Here is a 14,671-nt window from a genome sequence, read left to right as displayed (position 1 = left end):
CATTAAATACGGCGCATGAAAACTGGAGCCGGCAGAGGTTTGCATGAGTGTGGATGAGAGGTCTGTACAGCCGTGTTCACTCTTCCAGAATGAAGAGACTGTCAGACCTGCGGACTTAATGGCAGCAGCAGTAGATGAGGGCAAGAAGTGTAGTGTTTAATACTTCACAGAGGACAAGCTGGCCTCAGATGATTTAGACAAGCCGTGGCAGTAATCACATGCAGAGAGACAGGGGCTGTGGGAGTGGGTTTCTGAAAGTGCCAGGACACGTCTCCTCCTCTGTGTTTAAGTACAGACGATTCCTGTCGCCTCAGGCTGGCAAACAGATACATAAAGTCTATAAAGTGGTTGGTGAGGCATGACGCTGGGACTCTTCAGGAGCACTCACTCCTTTGGTGGTGATGCATGAGCACGAGGATGCGGCCCTCTTCGCTGACTGCTTCAGAGCAAGAGCGATTTTATCTTTGTTGGTGTTTTGATCGATTGCCGTCTCAGTGTTGATGCAATAAGGCAACATGATATTTGACAGTCTCTTACAGCTACAAAATTAGTGATCAATGCCTGTCGGAGCTTTGTTGCTGAGGCAAGCACTCTTCAAGAGGCTAGGCCTCAACGTTTCCTCTCACCCTCAAACCCTTTAAAGGATCGAAAGAAATACACAGAGGAAACAAATGTTCTACACAATGTATCGCCAAGGTTATGAGAAAGTCAAAGAGTAATTATTACCATCCATTTAGTACTCATAAAAAATGTCTAAGATTGGATTGTGGTGGAAACAGGAGGGAAACTGAAACATTCTTCTCAAGGATGAACATATTAAACCACATACACACTGCTTAGTGGACCCCTGGTATTTTTGGTAGTTACGGACAACAGTTGCCCAGAAGATCTACCAATAATTGAGAACCCCTGCAAAAACACTTGTAACTGTTTAGTTCAAACAGCAGATATTCCTTAATATGCATTAAAACACCCAGTGGAGCTCATGTTGGCACTACACCAGAGCTAACATCCATAGTCTTCCTTTTCTCTGGTCTTAGAGCGAACAGTCAATCAACACAAGGCAAAATGAATGGCACTTCTGGATTGACCGCTTTGCAAACGCTAGACACTTAAAGATTTGCATTTCTGACGTCTGTGTATTTTGTAAAGTGCACCAGTCCCTCTTTGCATCAAAACATGTACAGTGGATTTCTACGTCTGAACATTTTTACGATACCACCTAACATCGGTTCTCACCCCTGTGGCTGACTGGTTCAGATTAGAGTATTGCTTCACCCTTCACTACATTCCTAGCGTACAAGGAATGGTTCTTTTGACCCACCAAGCTGCCCTGCAGGGTTAATGAAGCCATTTCCCTTTGACTTCAACATTTAGGTTTGTTGTGAGACGATGTCTCTGTCCCCTGGGCAGAACTTCTGCCTCACTTCCAGACGGAGCAATAACCAAACTTTCCCCACGAGCAAATGCTGAGTGTGATGCTGTTTCATCTGCTGCGCTCCCTCGTGCTGCCATTTGAAGTTTCAGATTCCCATTGTGACTTTGATGCTTCCACCTCTCCAGCTGCATCTGAGCAGTGTATCTCTTAGAATAGATGTAAAGTTTTTTTCCACACCCAGAACTTCACAACACACAACACAATAAAAACAAGAATACTTTTGCTCTTTTTTTGACATTTCTATACGTTAAAGGACTGAATGTTTCGCTGCCCTGATAAAAAGATCAACCTGAAGTTTTCTACCTGTGTCTGTATCTCTGAGCCCAGCTCTGTGCTCTGTGAAATCAACCAACATCTTCCAATAATCTCTACTAATTCCAGCGGAATAAGTGATGAAATTTCTTTACAGTTGATGCCGTGTTTTTATGTTATAAAGTATCTGGTTCAGTCTGACCATCTAAAAACAATTGGATGTAGTTATTAGCATAACATGTTGAAACTGTGTGTCCTCGCCTTTGTATTTCAGACAATAGCACTGATTTGTGTTGGTCTGTCAGATAAAACATTATCTTCTGGCTTTTAAGCTCTTAATTGTATATTTTTTGTAGGATGTGATTGGATTGCATCATTATCTTCTGAATCTATTAGAAGCTAGTTGTAATATTAAGAGCATTTCCTTCATGTATTTGAGCGCCTTTGAAGTTTCCGGTTTTATTGAAAATCCGTTTGAAACGACGCTCTGAGTTCTGTAAAGCTCTCTCCTCACAGAACGGATGAAGCAGAAATGTGTTCTCTTCATATTAAATAATACATTACAAGCTGCTCAGAGGTGGCCAGATGAGCAACCATTTTTTAAATATTCTTTCCTTTTTTTCCCTTCACATCTTTATTTAGAGGTTTTTATAATGTCTGTCTGACAGCAAAATTTCCAGTTTTTGTTCACCTTGACCTGACTGTGGTCTTTGCTTTTCAAATAAAGATGTGCACCTTGCAGATATCCCATGTCAGCAATGAGTCTCATGAATTTGGACTGATATTGCCTGCAGTGTGTCCCTGACCTTAAACCGTGGAAATTTTCTAAGCCATCCTCTGACCAATTGGGCTTTTGATCCAAATCATAAATGGCAGCTTCCATAGCGAGCAGGCAGGAAGACAGATATGGGAAGCAGTGAGGAGATATCATTAAGTCTCAGGTGAGACTCATATCTGGTGTTGGAACTTGAACAAACAGAAGTGAATTTGGTTCAACTTGGACAAGGTTCAGTCTTGATTATGGGATGTCAGAAAGCAGCAGTATAGCAACCTTCCTCTCACTGTCAGCTGCCTCTTCTTATATATGCCTAGATGTCACTCAGTCCTCAATTCTGTTTTTTTTTCTCTGCACTGCTGTGAACATATTTGATGCTTTACTAGTTTCTTCTGTTTACATTTTTTTGCTTTTAAATGTTTTGTATCAAACTAATTGGGATGCATCAGATTGGACATTCATCAGGCCTCAGTATGACTAAAACAAAACTGTCCTGTTAAGCTTGTGATTTAACAAGGAAGGCATTAGCAGAGTTTCCAATACAGTATATATGTGAGCAAACTTTGTCGATATTCCACTAACGTAAAAAAAAAATTTTGCAATTGCGGTCTTTCCATTGAATAATAGACGCAATTAAAATTAGTTTCACAAATAAAAGACCTGAGCTGGAACCTTTGGCATGCGTTTCTGGTACACCCATAAATCTGACACACAAGCAGCAAAGGATAACAAAGCAGCTTTTTTTCCCCACTGGAAGTTAATTTTGGCTTCAAAAAAGTTAAATTCAAGTCAGATTATTTATTTTGCACCAAATTACAACAGATATAATCTACAGTAATATCAGTTTAATCTCATCTCATTTGAATGCGAGTTATGAAATAGGGCATTCATCTCATTTTATTCATCAAATTAAAGTGTTCTGTCTAAGGAAACCCAGCAGATTGCATCAAGTCACTGACTTGCAACATTTGTTCTTCCTGGATGAGTAGACAGTGACATTAGACAATCACTTGCATTGTGTGGTTGACTTCACAGCCATCCCTCATTCTGAGCAAGCTTGCAGCGACAGTAGGGTGAAAGAAAACTCCCCTTTAACAGGAAGAAACCTCAAGCAGAACCAGAACCTGGCTCTGGGGCTCAAAAAAGAAAAAGAAGAGCTGTTTACTTTTACTTCGGTCAGTTTCAAGTTATTTCAGTAACCGCTCAGTAGCCGATGTACAGGTTATTTTATAAAACTGTTTGTAAATCATCCTCTTGCATATCCTATATAAATGAACAACAAACAGACACTCAAACTTAAAAGGTCCAAAAGCAAGACAGACTGCTTTTCTGTTGGGTGCTGTTGGAGATTTCAGAAAAACAGTCAGCTTGAATTTTTTTAAGGTTTTTAAGTCTGTAGACTTAAAAATATTATCCAAACATGGAGTTCAAAAGCAGCCTTGATGTTCAGTATCCTGACCATACCTGAGTGGTAATGGCTAGTTTGACTATGTGCTTTCAAAGCATGGAAATCACTGAAGAAAACGTAAATACCTGACTGAAGCCTTACAGTTCCAAAACACAAAATATAAAAAAAGATTAAGAAAAGAACTGACAGAGCAATTTTTATCAGTCAGCATGGAGTGCAAGCTTACTACAATGTGGAAAAAATAGTAATAAAAAGAGGTAAACTAAAATGAAATGTTCAGAAACTCCCAGTTATCTGAAATTGTCTGCTTCAGGCTATAAAACAGAACTGAATGCGTTTTTCTGTCTTGCAGATATGTGAGCAGACCCACTGGCTGCAATATAGCAAAGATAGGTTTGTCCACCTGAACAGAACAAACACAATATGCGGGTGTTCCTAAAACCTTCAGAGATTATAACATGCAGAAGTGCGACAAATAAATATGTAAAGTTATTATTGCTCTCCACACAGTTTAGCATGAACCAGATAATCTGTGACGCTTAGGTGGACATGAGAAAGAACTGCGGTCAATCATCATTAGCAGTTCAAAACATTTATTTCACTGTAAAAAAATATGTGAATTATTATTTTCAATATCAATCAATCAATCAATCAATACATTTTTATTTGTATAGCACATTTCAGCAGCAAGGCATTTCAAAGTGCTTTACATAATTAAAAGAAAACAGCATGTGACATTGAATAAACAGTAAGAAAATGAAAGAGATTTTGAAGAAAAAAAAAAGATAAAAAATATAAAAACATTTCAAACCGGCACCCCTTTTCAACCAGGGGGGACAACACCCGCACCCCTGTCCCTATCTGGGATTCAAACCCGATCTGGGACTTTAGTCAAAACGCCGTTTGACAAGGACTCCAACCTCTAGGACTTCAGTTAAATGCCGTTTAACTGGGACTCTAACCCTCTGGGACTTTAGTCAAAAACGCCGTTTGACAAGGACTCCAACCTCTAGGTTTTTAGTTGCAACTGGGACTCTAAACCCCGTAGGACTTCAGTTAAACGCCGTTTAACTGGGACTCTAACCCTCTGGGACTTTAGTCAAAAACGCCGTTTGACAAGGACTCCAACCTCTAGGTTTTTAGTTGCAACTGGGACTCTAAACCCCGTAGGACTTTAGTTAAACGTCATTTAACTGGGACTCTAACCCTCTGGGACTTTAGTCAAAAACGCCGTTTGACAAGGACTCCAACCTCTAGGTTTTTAGTTGCAACTGGGACTCTAAACCCCGTAGGACTTTAGTTAAACGTCATTTAACTGGGACTCTAACCCTCTGGGACTTTTTTAAGTGCAAGTTTTTTTCCCACAAATGTAACAATTAGCAACAATTGTCTCTGGGACTTTATGTATTAAACTCCCAGAGGGTTAATATATATAAAATTATATGTAAATATAATTTCTGCTTACATTAAATTACACTACTTTTCTGTTCTAGGTCAGTTAGATTCAGGAGAATTATTGAATTAGTATTCTTTATTACTTACTAGATTTTTTAAACACTTTCTTCAAATTTCTGTTGACAAGCTTGTCTGTGCATCCTTAAAAAGTCTGAAATGTATATATCTAAACCTAATTCCTTAAAATGTCTTAAATGTTTTTGAAAAATCAAGTTGGTTTTAAGTACGTTAGACACAGGTCTTAATTTGGTTAAGGCAGGACTGTTTAATATCATCATTTATGTTGTTCCACCCACAAAACCTTTCTGTCGTTTAAAAGTTTGAATCACACAGTGACATCTTCACTGCTTTCTGTATCTTCAGTCAGTTGCAGATATTAGTAGCTATCTGTTAATATACACTTTGTGTTTATCCTGGGTAAGTCTAAACTTATATAGCCAGGCAACTGGGAAACATTCTTCTTTACCACTGGCCCATTTGTGTAGCATAAAATGCTACAAGCATTCTGTGCAACAAAACTATGCACTAAAGGTCAATACAAACACTAGAAATTTAAGTTTTGCTAGTGCTGCTAAAGCTTCATTGAAATGTTTTCTTGTGATGCAGTTGTTAAATTTCATTGATGATGGTTGTAAAAAAACATCCTAAAAAGTCATAAACTTGAGTTGGTGAAACTGGAGGTATGTAGGTCGCCTTCATCACTCTGGCCTTTTGAAAGTCTCTTTTGTCCAAGTTCTTACTTCCTGGCTCACGTTTTCAGGTGTTGCTTTTATATTCTCGCATATAGTTTGCATTGTGGCTTTAAGTGCAAGTATTTAAATGTAACAATTAGCAACAATTGTCCACCAAAATTACTTGGAATTAATGTCAGACAGTTTGATTTTTTTGTAGTGAATGGAAATTTCTGATTTGAACAGTACACTCATATCAGAGACATTCCTTTTATTAATGATGTGATTGGAATAGACCAATTAGCCTTTAATGGGTAGGAAACTGCTGTGTGCTGATCCTTAAGTGAGGGATAGCTTAATGCCCACCCAGAGGCATGGATGAAGAACTTTTCAGTGAGACAATATTATTAGCAATGTTGCTGCTGGTCCATGACAATTTATAAAAATAACAGCTGGAGCATAAATGTCACATTTACTAAGTCAAGCCGGTTGAGATGTAAAGCCAGTCTTTGACAGTCCCTGCTTATTGAAAATTAAATTGATGTAATAAAACTTGTTTACAGGTGTACTACATACAATAATGGAGAAATGAAAACCGCAAGGAAAGGAAACAGTAAAGGACTTTTAACACACAAACATAAAATTCTGGGAGCCATATGAGTGAATTTCCAACATTACCTACAATACTTTGACAGCCACTGTTGGCTCAGCCGATGCTAATCCTTGATCTGACTTCATGGCACAAACATCGGAACTCTACTGACCAGTAAGGAGCAAAACATCACTAAATACTGACCGCTAGCTACCACTCCACATCTTTAGTCACCCCAGGGTCCTCAGCCTCCACCACAATGCTGACATGCAGTAGAAGTCTATACTAATAAGTCCTGATCTGAGCTCCACTAATTCTGCTCTGTCTTCCAGAGAATATGCCCTGAGCAACCAAGAGAAAACTCTAAATGCATATTCAAAGTCTGCATAGCAATGCAAAGTGATACAAATTTTCGTAATTTGTCGGCACAGATACGAGAGACATTTTATCTGTAAAATGCAAATTCCTCCTTTTATGTTCTGATTATGTCTTGTGTGTTTCAGTGTTGCCCTGAAACACACAGGGCAACTGGTGATAGACTGGTGATCTATCACCAGTGATAGACTGGTGATAGATCACCAGTCTATCACCAGCCCTGTGATAGACTGGTGATCTTTTCAGGGTGAATGCTACATCTCACCCAATGACCTCTGGGGGTAGGTAGAAGCCTCAGATGGACAGATGGATGGACGGGCGGACAGCTAATGACTACCCACATCCAAATCGTAATAGTTCCTCACAAGCGCTGGCTGCCAGGATATGAGGAATTTAGTTGAGTCACATAAAATCAGAAACTGTGGCCATTAATTTATGTAATCACACATATCTCCAGGCTGTGTGAGCCAGAGAAGGGGGTAACAAACTATGTCACATGTTCATTATAGCTGCATTACAGCTCTGTCATTTGGAGAGAATGTGGCAGAGTGGGAGGCCACAGTCACACAGCTGCCACAGTGGATTAAGATGGATTATTTGTTTGGCAGAAAAGTAATCCTGTGAGATTGGTGATTGGCTCTAGCCTCTCTTTGTTGTAGTACTTGCTTGGAGTGAGAAAGGTAGAATTTTGCCAGACTAGAGAATATATTTTTGCATAAATCATTAAAGTAATTTAGACAGAAACATGACATAAGTGGTGACTAAATTGAGAAAATTAGAAATTTTAACATAACAATAACAAGCTGGGAACTGAAAATCATTATTTCATATGCTACAAAGTAAGAAAAAGGTTTATGAAAATTGAAAAATTCTGGAAATTAAGATTAAATTCATTCAAACTCTGTGACAGATGATTAAGATATTTATTGAATAAGATTGTTTTTACATCAATCAAATACATTTAAAATGTTGATTGAATTTAGCCAATTTGTCTGAATTCAGTAAAAAAGATCAAATCAAGTTTATTATTATGGTACATTTCACCAACAAGGCAGTTCAGAGAGCTTTTCATGATAAAAATAATATTATACCACTAATCAATAAACATTACGTTTTGTCAAATGCATTATCTTGCACCATATTGATTAATGTTCCAGCTATTATGGTTTTAGCCTTATTTCACCAATCAATAAGGCTAAAATTTACCAATCAATTTACAAAAAAAATTGAGTGGTTACAACAGAAGAAACTCAGAAGGATCTCACTGACGTAGTCCACGGTTTGGTTAATGCAGAACAATCACAATTTTGAAGTTGATTAAATCTTTTCCAACTAAATGCTGTAGCATAGCAACTGTATAAAGTTCAGTTTGCTGTTTTAACTGATGGTGACTGAAATTCTCTTGTTATCATGTTACAACTTTCATCCAAAAGTTCTGAGACTTGGGTTGGAAGTATCAGGCTCATAAGTTGTGTTCAGAAACAATCACAGAACAGTAATAGGGCAACAGAGTCCATTAAAGAGCAACTTGTTATCAGTAAAGAGGTCATCAAGGTCACATGAATCTCTAGGTAGTTAACGCTTCGTGTCAATGTCACTGACAAGCCAAGCAAATCTCCAACAATGTCCACCTGTGTGCTGTTTCAGTCTCAAGGTGTGAGTTTCTCTGACTGCATGTTGATGCTTATTTCATACCTTTCTCAAATCCTCCATCTACCTTGTTCAGAGTGTGACATAAGTTCCTTCAAATGTGTTCTTTACCCTTGAGATGTATATGAACTGCTCAGTTCTGACCTGACCTGGCTCTTATTGGGTGAGTCATACTTTTGAAGATGATGTTTTGTTCAGGTCTGAACATTGAACACTGATGAGCCAGAGTTCAAGTGTTCTGTCCTTGGGGAACTAATTTCTAAAAGTGTTACCAGATTTAAATTCCACTGGAATATTGTGAATAGAAAATATCACAATACTTCTTAATAATAGTTTCTCACACTTTAGTCACATATGTGATGACTATGTTCTTCCACCACCTCTCCTCCTTTACTAGTCCAGCCCAGGTTGACAGTTTTCTTGATGCTCTAACATATTCCTCGTTGGAATATCCACAGGTTTGGAGCATTTTCTTGATGTTTTTGTTCTTTGTCCTTTCTTCCCTCTCTGTGAGGACCTGTTGGACTTTAGTGATCTGATAACTGATCATTATTGTTCCATTGGGTGGAATGGAACATAAAGCTATAATGCTTTTTGAAATGACATCAGACTTGTAAAGCAGTTTTTGGCATCCTCAAAGAAGCTTTACAGTGAAATCAGTCATTCCCATTCATGCACACACTCACACACGCTGATGATTAAAGTTTATACCGAAACTACCCAATAACAAGATTATGGATAGAAACTTCTTAAATTGAACAGATTCTATTTTTTTTATCTTACTCTTATGGTAATTAGCAAATAGAAATAATTTTCTTAAAGGGGTAGTATTATGTAAATTTGACCTTTTGAGCTTTACGTCATGTTATAATTTTATTCCCTGGAGGGTTGCTTTGATTCTTTAATTCATGTTTGAGAAATCCTTTAGTCTCCCATCGCAACCATTCAGCCATGTGTGGACCTGTGCAAAATGCCTCAGTGGACCGAACACCGCCTTAGAGGTGCAGCTCCTCCACAGAACTGAAATCTTACAACTTTCACCTCACTTCCTGAAGGCGGAGTTTCAGAAAGAGCAGAAATTTTTAAAGAGACAGAGACTCAATTTCAAGGTATTAAATTGCTTTTAAGCTACATTTTATGTGTGAAGTTGACACAGTTTGTGCTAAGTGGATGAAAAATACATAATACTGTCCATTTAATTTTAAATTAATTTCATCATTGCTATAGAAGTCCAGATTCAGCACTAAACCTGTGGTTGTGCTCAGCTCCTCTTCCAGCCGTTTTTCACCCACTGTTTTAAAATTATGCACATCTGCTTTTAGTATCGCTGCAAACCAAAACATATAAAAGATAAAGAACACATTTTACATGATGTCTATAGTTAAATCACGTCTTAATGAGAATGCACAAAAAATAATCAAGTAAGAGATTCATTCTATCTGCAGAAACCGACAACGCGCTGATGTCAATATGGCAAACCCACAGAAAATGACTAATGGTTAATAAAATTAATCTAAAACACATAAACTGAAATAAAATTTAAGCTGCTTTTGAACCAGAACATTTGTTTGCTCTTTCAACTAAATGGCTTCAAGTCTTTGATGTGAGGCTCTCTGGGGTTTCACCTGGTAAACCTTGATGGTGGTTAAGGTTCAAAGCTGTCTGCATCAAACCCATCACTATCTACACATTGACAAACAGACTGCACATGGATTTTTATTCTTTGGTATTCACCGCCAGTCAAGATGTTTTTCTTTCTATCATGTATTCTTTAAGAGAAACTCTTTTGGGCCTATATTTTTCTTTTTCTTTTATCCTTTATTTATTAGAATATTCTTTCAAAAACTTGAATTTCTAAAGTCTTCCTACTGAAGGTTTTCTAGTCACAGTTACACTTCAAAGAGCTCTTCTTAGCAATTAAACAATACTACTGTGTGCATTTTAAGATGACAAGATGAACATATAGTTTATACTCTTGACTCATGTTCATCTCAAATGTTCAGCTATGTCGTTTATTTGCACCTTGTATTTTTTTTACGTTTAAAATAGGCAGCTATCCATGTAGATAAAATAGTTGGTTCCCCTCTGCTAATGGTCAAAAAACAAACAAGTCAATAAAAAAATACTGAAAATGAACCCATGAAAATCAAACATTACTTTTGAATTGTGATTTAACAGAAATACACAAATGAAACATAGTAGCATCCCCAGAAAAAAATTGAAAACAATTTCACCATATGGACATGTTAAAGTAAGCATCTCAGGTGTCTTCAAGCTTGTTATGTTCTGGAGTGACTTTGCTGCATGAGGCACAGGGTGTCTTGAATCTGTGTAGGCAGTTTTCATCATACATGGATTTTAGCTATTAGTAGTTGGCGTTGCCCCTAAACCCCATAAACACAGAGGGTCCACTGTTATGCATAATTGTGAAGTAGAAAAAAATTAAGTGTTACAGGTGCCATGTTTCACAAGCGTTTTCTGTTTTTCACAGTTGTTTGTATTTTGATTATTTTAATATTTATTTATTATTGTCACTGATAGGTTTCCATAGAGTTTAATTGCTTTTGTTACTCTTATGTGCGTTTTGTGTTAAATGTTAGCCCAAAAACTGAAATCAAGTCATTGTTTTGAAAGTTATAATTATTTAGTCTTTACTCCGAAGTCTTGACTGTGGTCACAGTAGCCCCATCCAGGTCAAAGGTCAAGACATCCAAGGTCAAGGTGAGCAAGTCCTGAGTCTAGTTGAAGTCCAAACCTTTTTAAAAAATTTTGGCTTAAGACAGTAATTTGACCATACATGTAATGCAATCTCAATTAAATATTAAAATTTTAAAAAATGATACATTCTTTGTAAAAGATGCATTTCTTTGCAGCCGTGCTCTATTATGCAGATATAAAGTCTCCTGGAGCTAAAGAGCAGATGAAACACTGTTGGAAGAAGAGCATCTAGAAATTCTGAAAGTAGTAAAATGTGACCTCAGAAAACCAGGCTTCACATTTCAGCAGCAGCAACTCAAGCCAAAACCAAACAGACAAACCTGAAGCCTTTGAAACGGCTCATAAATCTTTCAGAACCAAATAAAATGGACCAATTTGAACTCTGGCAGGATTATTTCTTTCTGAGATTGTTTCTTATTCCAAGAAGATGGTTTATTCTGCTGAAGAAGGCAGGAAAGTATTTTGCTCCAAATATACGTGTGCGTGTGTGTTTGCGTGTGTGTATGTGTGTGTTAGTATTTCTCATCTTAGAAGACCAGATTTTCTAGCAAATACTGTGTTGTGAGGACCCACTGCTTTTATGGCATCCAAAGCCCAAATCAGTGCTGTCATGGGGTTAGGCTAAGGTTAAAGGTCAGGGTTGGGCAATAAGAATGGAAGTAAATAGAAAGCCCCTCTGAAGACAGAAAAAGATACTTAATGTCAATGTGTATTTTTTCTAAATATTTCTTCAAGTTATTAGAAAAAACACTAATTTAATACTTCTAGTGTATTTAATATTATTTTTATGTCTATGTCCTAGAAAAAGCTTTATCCACCAGTGTACAAATAAATTTCAATCAACAATTTGGTTTTGACAAAAAATAAAAAATATAAAAATCCTCTTTAATTTCAAACTGAAAACTAATTCTATGAAATAATGACAATTAAATATAAATATACAACATAAAAAGTGGTCTAATTCCACAAAGCTAATTGGTGCTAGTCGTCTCACAATAACTGGAACTGAGCTCACCTGAGTCATGTCTCTGTCAGGCGATTGTAGCATGAACACACCTGTGTCTGGAGGTCCAACCTCTGGTTAATCAGTCTTATTGGTTAACATTGTCAAACCCCAGGTTTCAGTAAACAAAAGTGTCTCAAAACAAAAGTTAGTTAAGAGTTGTAACCTAGAGCTCTTAAATATTTGAAAACAGGTCACTTCAAAGCTATCCAGGTAGCAAGACCTAACAGCACAAATCAACAAAACGCAACAGGCAAATCAAAACTAAAAACTAACAAAACACCAGCAGGCATAATTTGTTTAAACCTGAAAGAAAACAGCATCTTTGGAGAAAAAGTTATTTTCTATCAAAACAACAACCTGAGGATTCCAGATGAAGCTACACAGAGATGGTTTGAAACAACAACATGGATGTTCTGGAGTGGCCAAGTCAAAGCCCAACTTCAAGCTGATAGATAATTTTTGCCAGGACTTGAAATGGCCTGTTCACAGCCCATCCCCATTCAACCTAACAGAACAAGAAGAATAGAGAAAAATTACAGAGTCCAGTCCAAACACAAATAAGACCTACTCACTATAACTCCAATGACTAAAGATGAATCTACTCAATACTGACTTCAATGTGCTATGTTATATATTTTTATTTGTCATTACTTTTTAGAAATCAGTTTGTCAGTGATATAACATGGATGGGTGTCAACACTTTCTAGATAAATCATTGTTCCTCTGAGTCCAGAGGAGTCTGTTAAAGTTGCTTGAAGGTTTTTCAAGTACGTCCCACAGGAGGAGGGATTTCTGGGTCCTGCTGTCCCAATGACTTCATTTAGGACAAGCAGTGGGCAATGGGAGGTAAACACATGTGAACAACACACTGCCTTTGTTTCTAATTTAAGTTCTGATATGTCCTAAATAAAAGATATTAAAGAACTGTATCAGACCGTGTTAAGTGCACAAGTGATTTTCACAAAACAAGAAGACGTCTTGCTGTTTTATTGTTGAATTTTTGAAATCGACAGAACTTGTTTCAGAAGTTCATTCATCTGCTTCAGATGAAAAATCCTCTCCCTCAAGATCTGCCTGGAGAATTGATCTTCTAAGCCAGTCAGGCAGAGAAACACAAACTCTAGTTGTCAGAGTTCAATTTGGATATGCAGTAGCAGACTTTTTTCTTGGCGTCACAAAGACAACATGAGAGTATAAAGAGGAGCAATCAGCCATAGTCAGTGAAACTTCAGACTGCCCATCAGCAGCATTCAGCTGCCTTTTACATCCCAGCAGCAGCCTTGGCCCACTTCCTCGTACTGAGCGACCATTTATGGGCTTTGCGACTGGAAGAGGACATGCATAAAACAAGGCTGCGCCCCTGGGGTTAGTTTGTGGACAAGAGGCATGGGTGCAGAAAATTCACTGACACAGAAAGCATCTTACTGAACCAGAGAGAGCAAGATGACAAGCTGGGAGAAGAGACATTACTAGACACATTGAGAGAATCAGTGGGAGGAAGGAACGGTGGAGATCCACCACCACACATAATTTTGTGTGCAATAGTAGAGTGTTGTGCAAATGTTTTCATTCCTCTTGAATTTTGCCCCATTCTGTCATGGAACTGCCACAAGCTTCAGTGTATTCTATGTGACAGGACAACACAAACCAGAGCATAGTTGTAAAGTGGAACCAAGTGATTCATGGTTTTCTAAACTTTACCAAATGAGACTAAAACTAATATTTTGTAGAACCCCCTTTCATATAACCTACTGGCCAAACATTTTCTTCATTTCTAAGCAGGTCAGAGTGGGTCAGATTTCAGTCAGATTCAGTTCTGAACTTTGACTAGCCCATTCCAACACATACATCAGCTGTGATCTAAACCATTCCATTGGGTTTCTGGCTGTATGTTTAGAGTTCATGAAGGAAGGTAAACCACCTCAGCCTGTAACAGGTTTTCTCGCAGGATTGTCCTGGATTAATCTCCATTCATCTTCCCAATTACTCTGACTAGCTTCTGTCCCGTTGCTGTTGCTGCTGCCATATTTAGCAACTCACTCCATCATTATCAGTGCAGTAAGTTTCTGCCAAGATGTTATGGACAATGTGAATGATAAAATTCAAATCTAAAAGCAAACATGCCAGCTCTAAGTGAACCTGTGTTTACTTTCAGAATTATTAGTCTCACAAAACTGGCAGTATTTACATAGAAAAAATGACCATAAAAACTGTTCATGTATTGCTTCCAAATGATCAAAGGCATTTCCAATAGCTGATGGTATCTAGAATAGCTGAGGAAAAATAGCTGAGTTGCTATAATTTTTTTATTGTGTTGGGCTTTTTCTGTGA

The sequence above is a fragment of the Poecilia reticulata genome, chromosome 2 (assembly GCF_904066995.2).
Source record: "Poecilia reticulata chromosome 2, P_reticulata-male-v2, whole genome shotgun sequence".
Classification (NCBI taxonomy): Eukaryota; Metazoa; Chordata; class Actinopteri; order Cyprinodontiformes; family Poeciliidae; genus Poecilia; species Poecilia reticulata.
Note: the sequence above shows the minus strand (reverse complement) of the source record.